The sequence below is a fragment of the Oncorhynchus masou genome, unplaced genomic scaffold (genome assembly GCF_036934945.1).
Source record: "Oncorhynchus masou masou isolate Uvic2021 unplaced genomic scaffold, UVic_Omas_1.1 unplaced_scaffold_855, whole genome shotgun sequence".
In the NCBI taxonomy this organism is placed as follows: domain Eukaryota; kingdom Metazoa; phylum Chordata; class Actinopteri; order Salmoniformes; family Salmonidae; genus Oncorhynchus; species Oncorhynchus masou.
The window spans coordinates 209,888-224,465 of record NW_027016637.1 but is presented as its reverse complement, the minus strand read 5'-3'; the positions used below and the strand labels follow the sequence as shown (position 1 = coordinate 224,465).

The window sequence follows — 14,578 nt, the reverse complement described above, 5'->3', positions numbered from 1 at the left end:
GATAATTAGACCAACCCAGGTTTTTGTTCTGTTCAAAGTCAGATAAAAAAACAATCAATTTGTATGTTCTAAGTCCATAACAATACTTACAAAAGGAGACCACTTGAGGTTAGGGGAAAATCTAATACATTTACATTTTTGAGAGTAGTTCCCCTTTAATTCAAGTGTTTTGTATTAGCAGTGTTTTTATAGTACAGACACCAAGCACTATTGTTGGATTAGCAGTGTTTCTATAGTACAGACACCAAGCACTATTGTTGGATTAGCAGTGTTTCTATAGTACAGACAACTAGCACTATTGTTGTATTAGCAGTGTTTCTATAGTACAGACACCTACACTATTGTTGGATTAGCAGTGTTTCTATAGTACAGACACCGTGCACTATTGTTGGATTAGCAGTGTTTCTATAGTACAAACACCTAGCACTATTGTTGGATTAGCAGTGTTTATATAGTGCAGACACCGAGCACTATTGTTGGATTAGCAGTGTTTATATAGTGCAGACACCGAGCACTATTGTTGGATTAGCAGTGTTTCTGTAGTACAGACACCTGGTGGAACCAACTTCACATCGCCCCCAGAAGAAAGGCACACGGACACCCACACTTCAGATTGACTTTTATCTGCAGTAAAAGATAAACTGTGATGACAGGCACTGGCAGGACGGTCACAGCCACACGTTCACTGATTAGGTAGCAAACAATATATCTGTTAGATAGGAACAACAGTAGTGACACATGGTTAGGTAGGACACAAGATATCTGTTAGACAGGAACAACAGTAGTGACACATGGTTAGGTAGGACACAAGATATCTGTTAGATAGGAACAACAGTAGTGACACATGGTTAGGTAGGACACAAGATATCTGTTAGATAGGAACAACAGTAGTGACACATGGTTAGGTAGGACACAAGATATCTGTTAGATAGGAACAACAGTAGTGATACATGGTTAGGTAGGACACAAGATATCTGTTAAAATAGGAACAACAGTAACGTTATTGATACAAACCCTCAATGTGAAGTGATATTAATCCATAAATACAGAGCACAAGTACAACCCTTTTATATAAAATTTTTACGGTAGTAAGAAAATAAACATTCACTTAATATTTCAATAAGTCACCTGCTAGTAAATCACCTGCTGGTAATAACTGGCGTGACATTGTAGTGCAGAGACCAACGGTGCTCGTTAGCTCGTCATTAACACGGCGAGCTAAGACAGCAACAACTTGGTTAACTGGCTGAAATAGGTCTTCAATTCATGAACGGCTAAATAAATATATACAGAGCCACATTCGCTATTGACTTTAGGATATATGAACCAGTTTTCCAAAACCACTATTGTGTTATACAGTTTGAAACAGTTTTTATGTACAGAGGAAGAGGACTCGAACCTGCTCTCAGAATATCTGTCAGACTGAGGAGCGGGCAGACCAACTTCCCAAATAGGGGAGAAGCACTCAAAACACACTAGTTGTTCTTTCAAAGAAAATAATACAAAAATGGTAGGTCCGAAGACCTCTCGTATTACCAACATTGCTACAATGGCATCATATTGTAGCGACCCGCACAGACAGCTGTGTGTTATGTCTTAGGCTAGGATGTGGTTGTGTTGTACTGACCAGTACCCGGTGTTCGCGGGGTCCGACATGTCAGTCAACCTGCTATCTGCCAATCACGGGAATGCCTGGAATGTTCTGATGCCGGGCATCCTGGTGGTTGGCGGAGTGGCGTGGAGGGGGGTTGGGCAGGGGGGTGAGCATTGGAAGTTAAGACCAGGTTCAGCCTTTATTCTCCCTCTCTTACGTCTGGGCTGCCCAAGAGAAGGTCACGATTGGCTTATGGGTTATCTGTTATCTTTTTGGCGTGTGCTACGGCCCAAACAGTAGCCTGTGTAAAGTTGGTTTAATAAACCGTCAATTCGCAAACTCAAGCCTCTGTCTGGACAATTGTTCCTTTATGATCTAGCCAGGTCATTACAATATATTTTAATGAATTCAGTAACACATAATGAAAGGAAACGTTATTTATATCACCCCTTTTCCTGATGTGAATGGTTTCACCCACTACTCTCCCGGAACTGAGGCTTTGACGTCAACAGTTTCACTTTGTTACACCTTTGGTGACTAAAACAGCTAATAACGTAGCTAAATACTGACATTATCCTCCATCGAGAAATCTGTTCATATCTAAATACATGGCTCTGCTTTGGTCTATTCCATTGATATTGTCAAACTGAACATTACATTGAACATGTGAGTCATTTAGCAGACGCTCTTATCCAGAGAGACTTACAGTAGTGACTGGATACATTTTCATACGTTGCATTGGCAGGACAATTCCATTAGTAGTTGGGAGGAGAGCAGAAACAGCCTAACACCTCCACTGATACTGTGTAACCTGTCTGCAGTCAACCAGCCATCCAGACTGAAGTGAAGGCCTTGTTACAGAATGAAAACACCTTCTCTTTCGTCGGCATGGCAACCTGTAAACATGTCAGTGGCGTCACAATGTTGCACAACAGCAGCAGAACATTGGATGGAGGGTCATTGTATCATGACACAGTGTCCCTGTCTATTCTACTGTATTGGTACATGTGGTATTACAATACATTAGAAGATCTGTAGACGGCAGCATTGAAACAATTTACAACACGTCGTCAACTGGCAACCTACTCTGTTTCAGTGCTAACTGTTTAAGGGAGGAAGCCAGTCTCTGAATCCCAATCAGAGTGCCTCTTTGCAGGCATACTATCTCATGTGTATAGCCCTGTATGCATATGGAAGTACCAGGCCAGGGCTGTGGCTTTTGTCCCAATTTAGGCTTTGGGCCTTCGTCCTGTGGGCCTAGGGTCATAGGGTCATTAAATATCCCACTTATTTTATTCTGCTGTTAGAGGCCATCAGTAAAGACAGTCAGTGAAAATAGTCTTTGAAGCAAGTTTTTTTTCTGTCAATCCTGGGAAGTGTGTCTATATAGGTAAGTACATAAACAATTAGGATTTTACTTTAAGGTCAAATGTACTGTAACTGTCTAGTTGTGAAGAGAATCTAAATAAGTTGTTTACTGATCTCCTCTCCATTCTAGCACCATACGTTCTGTTGTTTACTGATCTCCTCTCCATTCTAGCACCATACGTTCTGTTGTTTACTGATCTCCTCTCCATTCTAGCACCATACGTTCTGTTGTTTACTGATCTCCTCTCCATTCTAGCACCATACGTTCTGTTGTTTACTGATCCCCTCTCCATTCTACCACCATACGAATATACACCATACAAATATTTACGCATGTTAATCTTGCTGAAAATTAACGCAGTTGACAGTGAGAGGACATTTCTTTTTTCTTTTTTTTTTCTTTTTCTTTTTTTGCTGAGTTTAGTTCTTACTGACAGACTGGGTTGGTAGAAGGAGACAGGGGAGGAGGGAGAGAGAGATGAGAGAGAGATATGACTTATTGACAGACTGAGTTGGTAGAAGGAGACAGGGGAGGAGGGAGAGAGAGATGAGAGAGAGATATGACTTATTGACAGACTGAGTTGGTAGAAGGAGACAGGGGAGGAGGGAGAGAAAGACTGACATTTAAATCAGCTGAATATATTTGTATCACTGACTTCTCACCAGTGATGTCATCAGAACCAGTATTCTTCTCCTCTCTTGGCCCCTCCCAGCCTGACCCTGACATATAGCATCAGGCCTGTTGAGTTTACTTGGGTAACAGACCTCTAGCTTCTACACCACATCCCCCCTTCTCCTGCTCTAACATGAGACCTCATCAGTACTCATTTTGGGTGCTGGTACTGTTTCTATTTAGGTGCTGGAATGTTAAGCCAATATTCTATAAGAGGTGAACTCAAGCAGTAGAAAGTTAGGAGTGATATTATAGGACACACTATGTGTAACTTTGCTGCTCTGTCAGCAGTTTCCTGTGGAGTTTTTCAAATGTCAGTGTTTCCTGTAGGTAGGTGTTGTTTAACTGATCTTATCTGCTTAACGGTTTGTCACATCATATAAGTCAGTAAGGAAGAGATGAGATAGAAGTCATATAGCCTAGCAGTATTTCTCAGGAGGGGGAGGGAGGGAGGAGGGAGAGGAGAGGAGAGGAGAGGAGAGGAGAGGAGAGGAGAGGAGAGGAGAGGAGAGGAGAGGAGAGGAGAGAGAGAGAGAGAGAGAGAGAGAGAGAGAGAGAGAGAGAGAGAGAGAGAGAGAGAGGACTGACTGACAGACTGGGTTGAGAGAAGGAGACAAGGGAGGAGGAAGAGAGAAACTCAGCAAAAAAAGAAATGTCCCTTTTTCAGGACCCTGTCTTTCAAATATAATTCGTAAAAATCCAAATAATTTCACAGATCTTCATTGTAAAAGGTTTAACACTGTTTTTCATGCTTGTTCAGTGAACCATAAACAATTAATGAACATGTACCTGTGTAACGGTCATTAAGACACTAACAGCTTACAGATGGTAGACAATTAAGGTCACTGTTATGAAAACTTAGGACACTAAAGAGGCCTTTCTACTGACTCTGAAACACACCAAAAGAAAGATGCCCAGCGTCCCTGCTCATCTTCCTGAACGTGCCTTAGGCATACTGCATGGAGGCATGACAACTGCACATGTGGCAAGGGCAATAAATTGCAATGTCCGTACTGTGAGACGCCTAAGACAGCTCTACGGGAAGACAGGATGGACAGCTGATGATCCTCGCAGTGGCAGACCACGTGCACAACACCTGCACAGGATCGGTACATCCAAACATCACACCTACGGGACAGGTACAGGATGGCAACAGCAACTGCCCGATATACACCAGGAATGCACAATCCCACCATCAGTGCTCAGACTGTCCGCAATAGGCTGAGAGAGGCTGGACTGAGGGCTTGTAGGCCTGTTGTAATGCAGGTCCTCACCAGACATCACTGGTAACAACGTCGCCTATGGGCACAAACCCACCGTCGCTGGACCAGACAGGACTAGCAAAAGTGCTCTTCACTGATGAGTCACGGTTTTGTCTCACTAGGGTTGAGGAAGGAATGAGCGTTTACACCGAGGCCTGTACTCTGGAGGGGGATCGATTGGAGGTGGAGGGTCCGTCATGGTCTGGGGCGGTGTGTCACAGCATCATCGGACTAAGCTTGTTGTCATTGCAGGCTGTCTCAACGCTGTGCGTTACAGGGAAGACATCCTCCCCCCTCATGTGGTACCCTTCCTGCAGGCTCATCCTGACATGACCATCCAGTATGACAATGCCACCAGCCATACTGCTCGTTCTGTGCGTGATTTCCTGCAGGTCAGGAATATCAGTGTTCTGCCATGGCCAACGAAGAGCCCGGATCTCCATCCCATTGAGCACGTCTGGGACCTGTTGGATCGGAGGGTGAGGGCTAGGGCATGTCTGGGAACTGAAATGTCTGGGAACTTGCAGGTGCCTTTGTGGAAGAGTGGGTTAGCATCTCACAGCAAGAACTAGCAAATATGGTGCAGTCCATGAGGAGGAAATGCACTACAGTACTTAATGCAGCTGGTGGCCACATCAGATACTGACTGTTACTTTTGATTTTGACCCCCTCCCCCCTTTGTTCAGGGACACATTTTTAAATTTCTGTTAATCACATGTCTGTGGAACTTGTTCAGTTTATGTCTCAGTTGTTAAATCTTGCTATGTTCATACAAATATTTACGCATGTTAAGCTTGCTGAAAATTAACGCAGTTGACAGTGAGATGACGTTTCTTTTTTTGCTGAGTTTAGTTCTTACTGACAGACTGAGTTGGTAGAAGGAGACAAGAGGAGGGAGAGAGATATAGGACTTACTGTCACGCCCTGACCATAGAGAGCCCCCGGGGTTCTCAATGGTGCAATTAGTCATGGTGTGACTTGGGGGGTGTTCTAGTCTTGAATTTCTATGTTGGTGTGAGTATGGTTCCCAATTGGAGGCAGCTGATGATCGTTGCCTCTAATTGGGGATGATACTTAGTGGGGTCCTTTTCCCACCTGTGTTTGTGGGATATTGTTTTGTTTTTGTTAAGGCACGAACTTCACGATTCTTTGTTGTTTTTTGAAGGTTCACTTTAATAAATATGTGGAACTCTACTCAGCGCCTTGGTCCGCTCATTATGTATACAGGACACTTACTCACTGACAGACTGGGTTGGTAGAATGAGACGAGGAGGGAGACTGACAATTAAACCAACTGAATAAATTTGTATCACTGACTTCTCACCAGTGATGTCATCATAACCAGTAACTTTATCTTCTCTTGGTCCAGCCCAGCCTGACCCTGACATATAGCCTGTCAACAGGCCTGTTGAGTTGACCTGGGTAACAGACCTCTCTCTAGCTTCTACACCACATTCCCCTTCTCCTGCTCCAACATGAGACCTCATCAGTACTCATTTTGGGTGCTGGTACTGTTTATATTTAGGCTCTGAAACATTAAGCCAATTTTCTATAATAGGTGAACTCAAGCAGTAGAAAGTTAGAGGTGATATTATAGGACACACTATGTGTAACTTTGCTGCTCTGTCAGCAGTTTCCTGTGGAGTTTTTCAAATGTCAGTGTTTCCTGTAGGTAGGTGTGTTGAACTGATCTTATCTAAAGGTTTGTCACATCATCTAAGTAAGGAAGTAATGATATAGAAGTCATATAGTTTAGCAGTATTTCTCACTCTTCAGTCCTCTCTTCATTACAGTAGACTTGTTTCGCTCAGTGGAGCCCCAGTCAGAGACAGATATGATACCTGCAGTGGTACTGATGACCCTGTTGTGGAGCACAGGTAGGATGCTGTTATACTGCTATACACTTGTGACAGTTACTGAGATGTGATTTAATATTGTAAGATATCTTACCATTTGCAGGGTTAGTAAAATAACATGCAACTGGAAGCAGACAGTAAAAATGTGTCTCAAAGCAGGACAATGATGTGATCACCTGTAAATGTACTTTACTGTAGTCTAACTGTCCATCTGGGGACAGGCACTAATGTCAGTTAAGTTGTGATGGTGTCATGCATCTGACTGTTGTATATTCAATGATTGATTGTATCTGTCTCTATGTAAATGAATGAGAGTATATATTATGTATTATATATTATATTGGTGTTATGTTAGAGAAGGAGAAGGGAGGGGTGTAGATGATAGAGGTCTATGAGCTGAGTCAAGATCCACAGGTCCGACATTATATGTCAAGAAGAGAGAGAGAACATGTGCGGGAGAGAGAGATCGAGATCGAGATGAGCAGAGCGACAGGGAGGAGAGAGGAGTAGTGGGGAGAGCAGAGGAGAGAGTCGTGGAGGGGACAGAGGAGGGTAGGGGAGGAGAGAGAAGGGGAGGGGATATTTGTGGAGGAGAGAGAAAGTGTCAAGGAAGGGCTACACTATGGCCCTCTCAGCCAGTCGGCTCCACTAGGGCCCTCTCAGCCAGCCGGCTCCACTAGGGCTCTCTCAGCCAGGCGGCTCCACTAGGGCCCTCTCAGCCAGCCGGCTCCACTAGGGCCCTCTCAGCCAGCCGGCTCCACTAGGGCCCTCTCAGCCAGCCGGCTCCACTAGGGCCCTCTCAGCCAGCCGGCTCCACTAGGGCCCTCTCAGCCAGCTGGCTCCACTAAGGCCCTCTCAGCCAGGCGGCTCCACTAGGGCTCTCTCAGCCAGACGGCTCCACTAGGGCCCTCTCAGCCAGCGGCTCCACTAGGGCTTCTCAGCCAGCCGGCTCTCAGCCAGCTGGCTCCACTAGGGCCCTCTCAGCCAGCCGGCTCCACTAGGGCCCTCTCAGCCAGCCGGCTCCACTAAGGCCCTCTCAGCCAGGCTCCACTAGGGCCTCTCAGCCAGACGGCTCCACTAGGGCCCTCTCAGCCAGACGGCTCCACTAAGGCCCTCTCAGCCAGGCGGCTCCACTAGGGCCCTCTCAGCCAGACGGCTCCACTAAGGCCCTCTCAGCCAGGCGGCTCCACTAGGGCTCTCTCAGCCAGACGGCTCCACTAGGGCCCTCTCAGCCAGCTGGTGTTTAGGAGAGTGTGAGCTGTGTGTACAAAAAGTAGAAGTACAAATGTCAAGGGAAATGTCCTAAAGTGATAAATCTAGTCCTCGGTTTTATTTACTGTGGTGTTTGTTCTCCACTGGTTACCCTGTTCTCATCACAACAGGTCACACATTCTGCTGACATGATTACACACTGTGGTATTTTACCTAACAGATAACAATATTATATTTGTTTTCAAATTATTTTGGGGTCTTTGTAATCTGAGGGAAATATGTGTCTCTTTTATCGTTGTACATTTGGCAGGAGGTTAGGAAGAACAGCTCAGTATCCAACTCATTTTGTGGGCAGTGGGCACATAGCCTGTCTTACATTCTCTCTGCCTACCTCTCTCAATAGCAAGGCTATGCTCACTGAGTCTGTAAATTGTCCATTTTTTTCTCAGTTTTTTACCAGTCACGGTGGTCATATAGTTTGCCATCGTTTATGTATGTTTGGTTATAATTAGTGATGGATATGAATTAGTGATGGATATGAATTAGTGATGGATATTAATTAGTGATGGATATTAATTAGTGATGGATATTAATTAGTGATGGATATTAATTAGTGATGGATATTAATTAGTGATGGATATTAATTAGTGATGGTATTAATTAGTGATGGATATGAATTAGTGATGGATATTAATTAGTGATGGATATTAATTAGTGATGGATATTAATTAGTGATGGATATTAATTAGTGATGGATATTAATTAGTGATGGATATTAATTAGTGATGGATATTAATTAGTGATGGATATTAATTAGTGATGTATATTAATTAGTGATGGATATTAATTAGTGATGGATATTAATTAGTGATGGTTATTAATCAGTTATGGATATTAATTAGTGATGGATATGAATTAGTGATGGATATTGGTCTAATTCTGTCCTACATGCATTATTTGGGACTTTTTATTTGTACTCTAAGCATGTTTTTGGAGAATTTCTTCATGCAGTGTTTAAAATGCAGTATTTAAAATCTTGATTGGTTAGTGAACCCCACAGTTTACCTCCATAAAGGGCAATTGGTTCTATTGTAAATTAGAATATGTTGTGTGAGGTTCTAATTGGTATGTCAATTTTAATTTGTCTTTTGATAGCTCAAATAGTGCTCACAGTGACAGACCTTCTGTTTCGGGCCAAATAGCATTTAAATTCACTAATTTTATAGTTGTGTAGTTCTAGATACTGTGTGGTTTATTATATTTCCTAGTCAGTATATATTTAATAATTGTGTAGTTCTAGATACTGTGTGGTTTATTATATTTCCTAGTCAGTATATATTTAATAATTGTGTAGCTCTAGATACTGTGTGGATGTATTATGTTGTCGCCTACAGTAGTGAATAATAGAGAAACCAGCAGGCATTTGGCCTCCCTTGATGAATGTTTTATGAATTAATAGCCAATCAGCATTGAGCTAAACTATGTGAGCTCAGCTGTGAATGGTCCTGATGCACCAAAAAAAGGGTAAAGGGAAGCCAGTTTGGATTTGGCTTCAGACCAATCACATCACAAGTCAAACATCATAATTTACAGAAAAAAATCTTGAGTGCATCTCATTGTGTTGTCTAGCTAGCTAAAATAGTCCCTTTGCTATATTAGCCATAGATGGAGGGAGTTGGACTTGTTGTTTTTATTCTCTGTACTGGACAATGATAATAAAAGATTCTGATCCAACCATAAATTCAACCTGCAATGGAGCAGGTTGAGAGCTTCAAGTTCCTTGGTGTCCACATTACCAACAAACTAACATGGTCCAAGCACACCAAGACAGTTGAATATAAATGAAAGGGAAGCCAGTGAGCATTTGGCCTCCCTTGATAAATGTTTTATTAATTATTAGCCAATCAGCATTGAGCTAAACTGAGTGAGCTCAGCTGTGAACAGCTTATACCCCAAAGCGATAAGACTCCTGAACATCTAGTCAAATGGCTACCAAGACTATTTGCACTGCCCCCCCCTCCCTTCACACCACTGCTACTCACTATGTTGAAGTTGAAATGGTGCTGGAATAGTGGAGGCAGCTCCTGTTGTCTTTGTGACTTGCGGTAACTCTGTGATTCTAAATCAATAGTTGTTTAGTAGTCAGAAAATGTCAGAAACCTGACCTTGCTTGACCATACTGTTGGTCATGTAAATGTTTGTCACAGGTAATATGTTTTGTGGACTTCACAGGACAGATGTTGCTCTCTGGTTTTGTGATGAAACAAAGGTGTGGTTGAATTTATTCTGCCACTGTGTCTTCTTATTGTCTCGGTTTTAGGCTTATATATCACCAGTCTAGTACATAACTCAACTCTCTCCCCGACCCCCACCAGTCTAGTACATAACTCAACTCTCTCCCTGACCCCCACCAGTCTAATACATAACTCAACTCTCTCCCTGACCCCCACCAGTCTAGTACATAACTCAACTCTCTCCCTGACCCCCACCAGTCTAGTACATAACTCAACTCTCTCCCTGACCCCCACCAGTCTAGTTCACAACTCAACTCTCTAAAAAGTTAGTGTGAACATTGGCGATGGTGTCATGTATCTAACTGTTGTATATTCAATGTGTCAATGATTGATTGTATCTGTCTCTATGTTAATGAAAGAGAGTATATATTATGTATGTATTTAATATTGGTGTAATGTCAGAGTAGGAGAAGGGAGGGGTGTAGATGCTACCCAAAAATGAAGCTCAAATGAGTTCTACCTGGAACTAAAAAGGGTTCTCCAATGGGGACCGCGGAAGAATCCTTCTAGGTTCTAGAGAGCACCTTTTATTCATAGTGTAGGTGTCACGCCCTGACCTTAGAGAGCCTTGTTTATTCTCTATTTGGTGAGGTCAAGGTGTGACTTGGGTGGGCAAATCTTTGTTTCTATTTCTTTGTTGGTCGAGTATGGTTCCCAATCAGAGGCAGCTGTTTATCGTTTCCTCTGATTGGGGATCATACTTAGGCAGCCCTTTTTCCCACCTTAGATTGTGGGATCTTGTTTTTGTATAGTTGCTGTGTTAGCGTTACAAAACCTTACGTGTCGTTTATCTTTCTTGTTTTTTGGTGATCATTTAATAAACGAATGATGTACGCCTACCACGCTGCACTAGGACGGCCCAGGAAGGATAGATTTGTACCTTGTCAGCCCAGGGATTTGAACCTGCAACCTTCCGGTCACTCGTCCAACCTGCCACCCTATAATGACATAGATTTGTACCTTGTCAGCTCGGGGATTTGAACTTGCAACGAACTTGCAACCTTCTGGTCACTAGTCCAACGCTCTAACCACTAGGATACTAACCACTAGGATACCCTGCCGCCCTACAACCCCATAATGACATCACTGTACCCCATAATGACATCCCAATACCCCATAATGACATCACAATGCCCCATAATGACATCACAATACCCCATAATGACATCACTATACCCCATAATGACATCACAATGCCCCATAATGACATCGCTATACCCCATAATGACATCACAATACCCCCATAATGACATCACAATACCTCATAATGACATCACTATACCCCACGTCATTGAAAATAAGAATTTGTTCTTAACTGACTTGCCCAGTTAAATAAAGGGAAAATAAATAACTAGTGATGTCATTATGGGGTATTGTGTTTAGATTGATGAGGATTGTTTTTAAATTAATATTAGAATAAGGCTGTAAAGTAACAAAATGTGAAAAAGACAAGGGGTCTGAATACTTTCCTAATGCACTGTATGTAGGAGGAGAAGAGAGGGTGATAAGAGGAGTATGGGAGAAGAGAAGAGAAGAGAAGGGAAGGGGAGAAGAACCGAGTGGAGAGGAGAGGGGGAGGAGAGGAGAGGAGTTGGGGGATAATGAAAGGTGGCATCCTATGATGTTGCCATGTTGAAAGTTACTGAGCTCTTCATTAAGGCCATTCTACTGCCCATGTTTGTCTATGGAGATTGCATGGCTGGGTGCTTGATTTATATATCTGTTAGGAAGGGGTGTGGCTGAAATAGAATCCACTAAATTAATCCACTCAGAGGACTATCAAATCTGTCATCAAATCACATTTATTTATGTATTTACTTCTTACATCAGCTGATGTCACAAAGTGCTGTACAGAAACCTAAAACCCAAGATGTTCAAACGTTCAGAAACGACCAGCAGGGTCAAATAATAATAATAACAGTGGTTGTCGAGGGTCCAACAGGTCAGCACCCCAGGAGTAAATGTCAGTTGTCTTTTCATAGCCGATCATTCAGAGTATCTCTACCGCTCCTACTGCCTCTCGAGAGTTGAAAACAGCAGGTCTGGGACAGGAAGCACGTCCGGTGAACAGGTCAGGGTTCCATAGCCGCAGGAAGAAAAGTATATATAGTGTATGTACACATGGGTGTTGTTGCACCATACCAACGATAAGCCTGTCTTCCCCATCACATCATGAAAGGTCATGTTGATGTTCATTTAACCTCTGTCTCTCTCTTCCTCTGACTCCTCCCTTTCTCCTTTGTTTCTCTCTGTCTCTTTCTCTCTCTTTCTCCTCTGTCTCTCTCTTTCTCCTCAGATCTCCAGGCTCAAAGCGTCAGTCCACCAGGTAGGTAGAGTATAAATCTACAGTGATTATAGCAGTTCAATATTAGTCAACTTCATTATCCCACATGGAGAAATTCATGTGTCCATACAAACCATTCTAAACCCCAATAACAAGTAGTGTTTTATTGAACTACTAATACTTGTCAACCACAAAGCATTACTGCTGTTAGAATAACAGAATCACTGTCATCATCTGTCATCACCACTGTGTTTTCCTCTCTGCTGTTTACAGCTGAACAATCAGTCAGACTGGTGGATGGGACCACTTCCTGTTCTGGGACAGTGGAAGTCTTCTACAGAGGAGAGTGGTTGGGTCTAGGTTCTGGGTGGTGGAGAATGATCAGAGAGGTTAAGGTTGTGTGTAGAGAGATGGACTGTGGGAATCCTGTATCTGTATCTAGAGGACCTCTGTTTGAATATAGAAGAATAGGAGTCAGACTATATAGTAGTTGTAGTGGAGATGAGTCTTCTATTAGATGGTGTAAAATCGTAGGAGGACCTGGTGTCTGTGATGGTGGATATTATCATCATGTGACCTGTTCAGGTAAGAGACTGGTCACATTGAGAGATTTATTTATACATTATACAATATTACCATGTATCATGTTTTATGTGTTTTTAATTCATTTAAATAGAGGGAGAGATGTCAGATGTATTTAAACATATTTGTGTTTGTCATATTGGTTTATGGGACATGTTCATGGGCAGATCATTGTAGTTCAGATGGTACTGAAGTGAAGCTGCCTGATGGATGTCCAGCTGTTTATTTTCTATAAAGTGAAGTGAACTTATTCCTGTCTCCTGCCTGCATTATTCCCAACCCGATCCTGAGTGACTAAGAACCCATTTCTACCTCTTACAGTATCAAACATAGCAAACTACAATCTTTTATCCAACATATTTGTGTTTAGTCCTTGACAGTGTCATCAACAGAACTGATTGAATGTTCAACCAACTCTTTTTCTCCAGACTCTGTGCGGCTTGTGGATGGAGCTGGTCTCTGCTCTGGGAGAGTGGAGGTGAAGTCCAATCAGTCCTGGGCCTCAGTGTGTGAAGCTGACTTTGACCGGCAGGATGCAGAGGTAGTCTGTAGGGATCTTGGCTGTGGGGCTCCTGCAGCTCTACAGGGGGGGCTCTATGGAGAAGGTGAGGGTCAGACCTGGGATAAAGAGTTCCAGTGTAAAGGCAATGAGTCCCTTCTCCTGGACTGTGACACCTCAGACAGAGAGAACAACACCTGCCTACCTGGTAATGCTGTTGGACTCACCTGCTCAGGTAAGAAACAGTTTGTCACTCAGTCAACATTGTTTCTCACCTGGAGTGAAGAATATGAGAGACAATATAGGTGTGTTTTAGTGAAAAAATAGTAGGATTACTGTCTCTTTTCTTTTCTCAGAGCCTGATGATGTGAGGCTGGTAGGAGGAGGCAGTCGCTGTGCTGGTGGAGTGGAGTGGTACGACCAGGGAGAGTGGAGGATTGTGGGAGCTGAGGACTGGGATGTAGCTGCAGTAGTGTGTAGACAGCTGGGTTGTGGCTCCACTGTTTCAGTACCACCTGGAAACACCAATAGAGGGTTTTTAGTTTACTGTTCTGGGTCTGAGTCTTCACTGAGGGAATGTTCCAGAAGTTATGATCTCCATCCTGGACTCACAGTGATCTGCTCAGGTAATAACAAGATACACTATATGGCCAAAAGTAGGTGGACATTAGGTGGCACGTCTAGGAGCAACAACGGCTCAGCTGCGAAGTGGTAGACCACAAAAACTCACAGAATGAACCTTAGAAGCGCATAAAGTGTGAAATATATGATTGAAAAACTCACTGCTGAGTTCCACATACTTTAGTCCATGTATTATATCTCCTTCCTGGACTCACAGTGACCTGCTCAGGAAATAACACATATTATAATTATATTCAACTGATTTCCTTCATTCATACAACTTCCTCTGCACCTCTCATGATGACTGTTTAACTTGTCAGTCTGCTTTACTAA

At 43.0% G+C, this 14,578-nt stretch overlaps 1 long non-coding RNA gene across 1 annotated transcript; it reads left to right on the top strand.

Moving 5' to 3' along the window:
* Positions 1–6,689: 6,689 nt before the first annotated feature.
* On the top strand, positions 6,690–13,038 carry LOC135538956 (uncharacterized). Its single transcript, XR_010455516.1, has 3 exons — positions 6,690–6,774; positions 12,556–12,585; positions 12,817–13,038. It is a non-coding gene; the product is annotated as an uncharacterized LOC135538956 (long non-coding RNA).
* Positions 13,039–14,578: the final 1,540 nt, after the last annotated feature.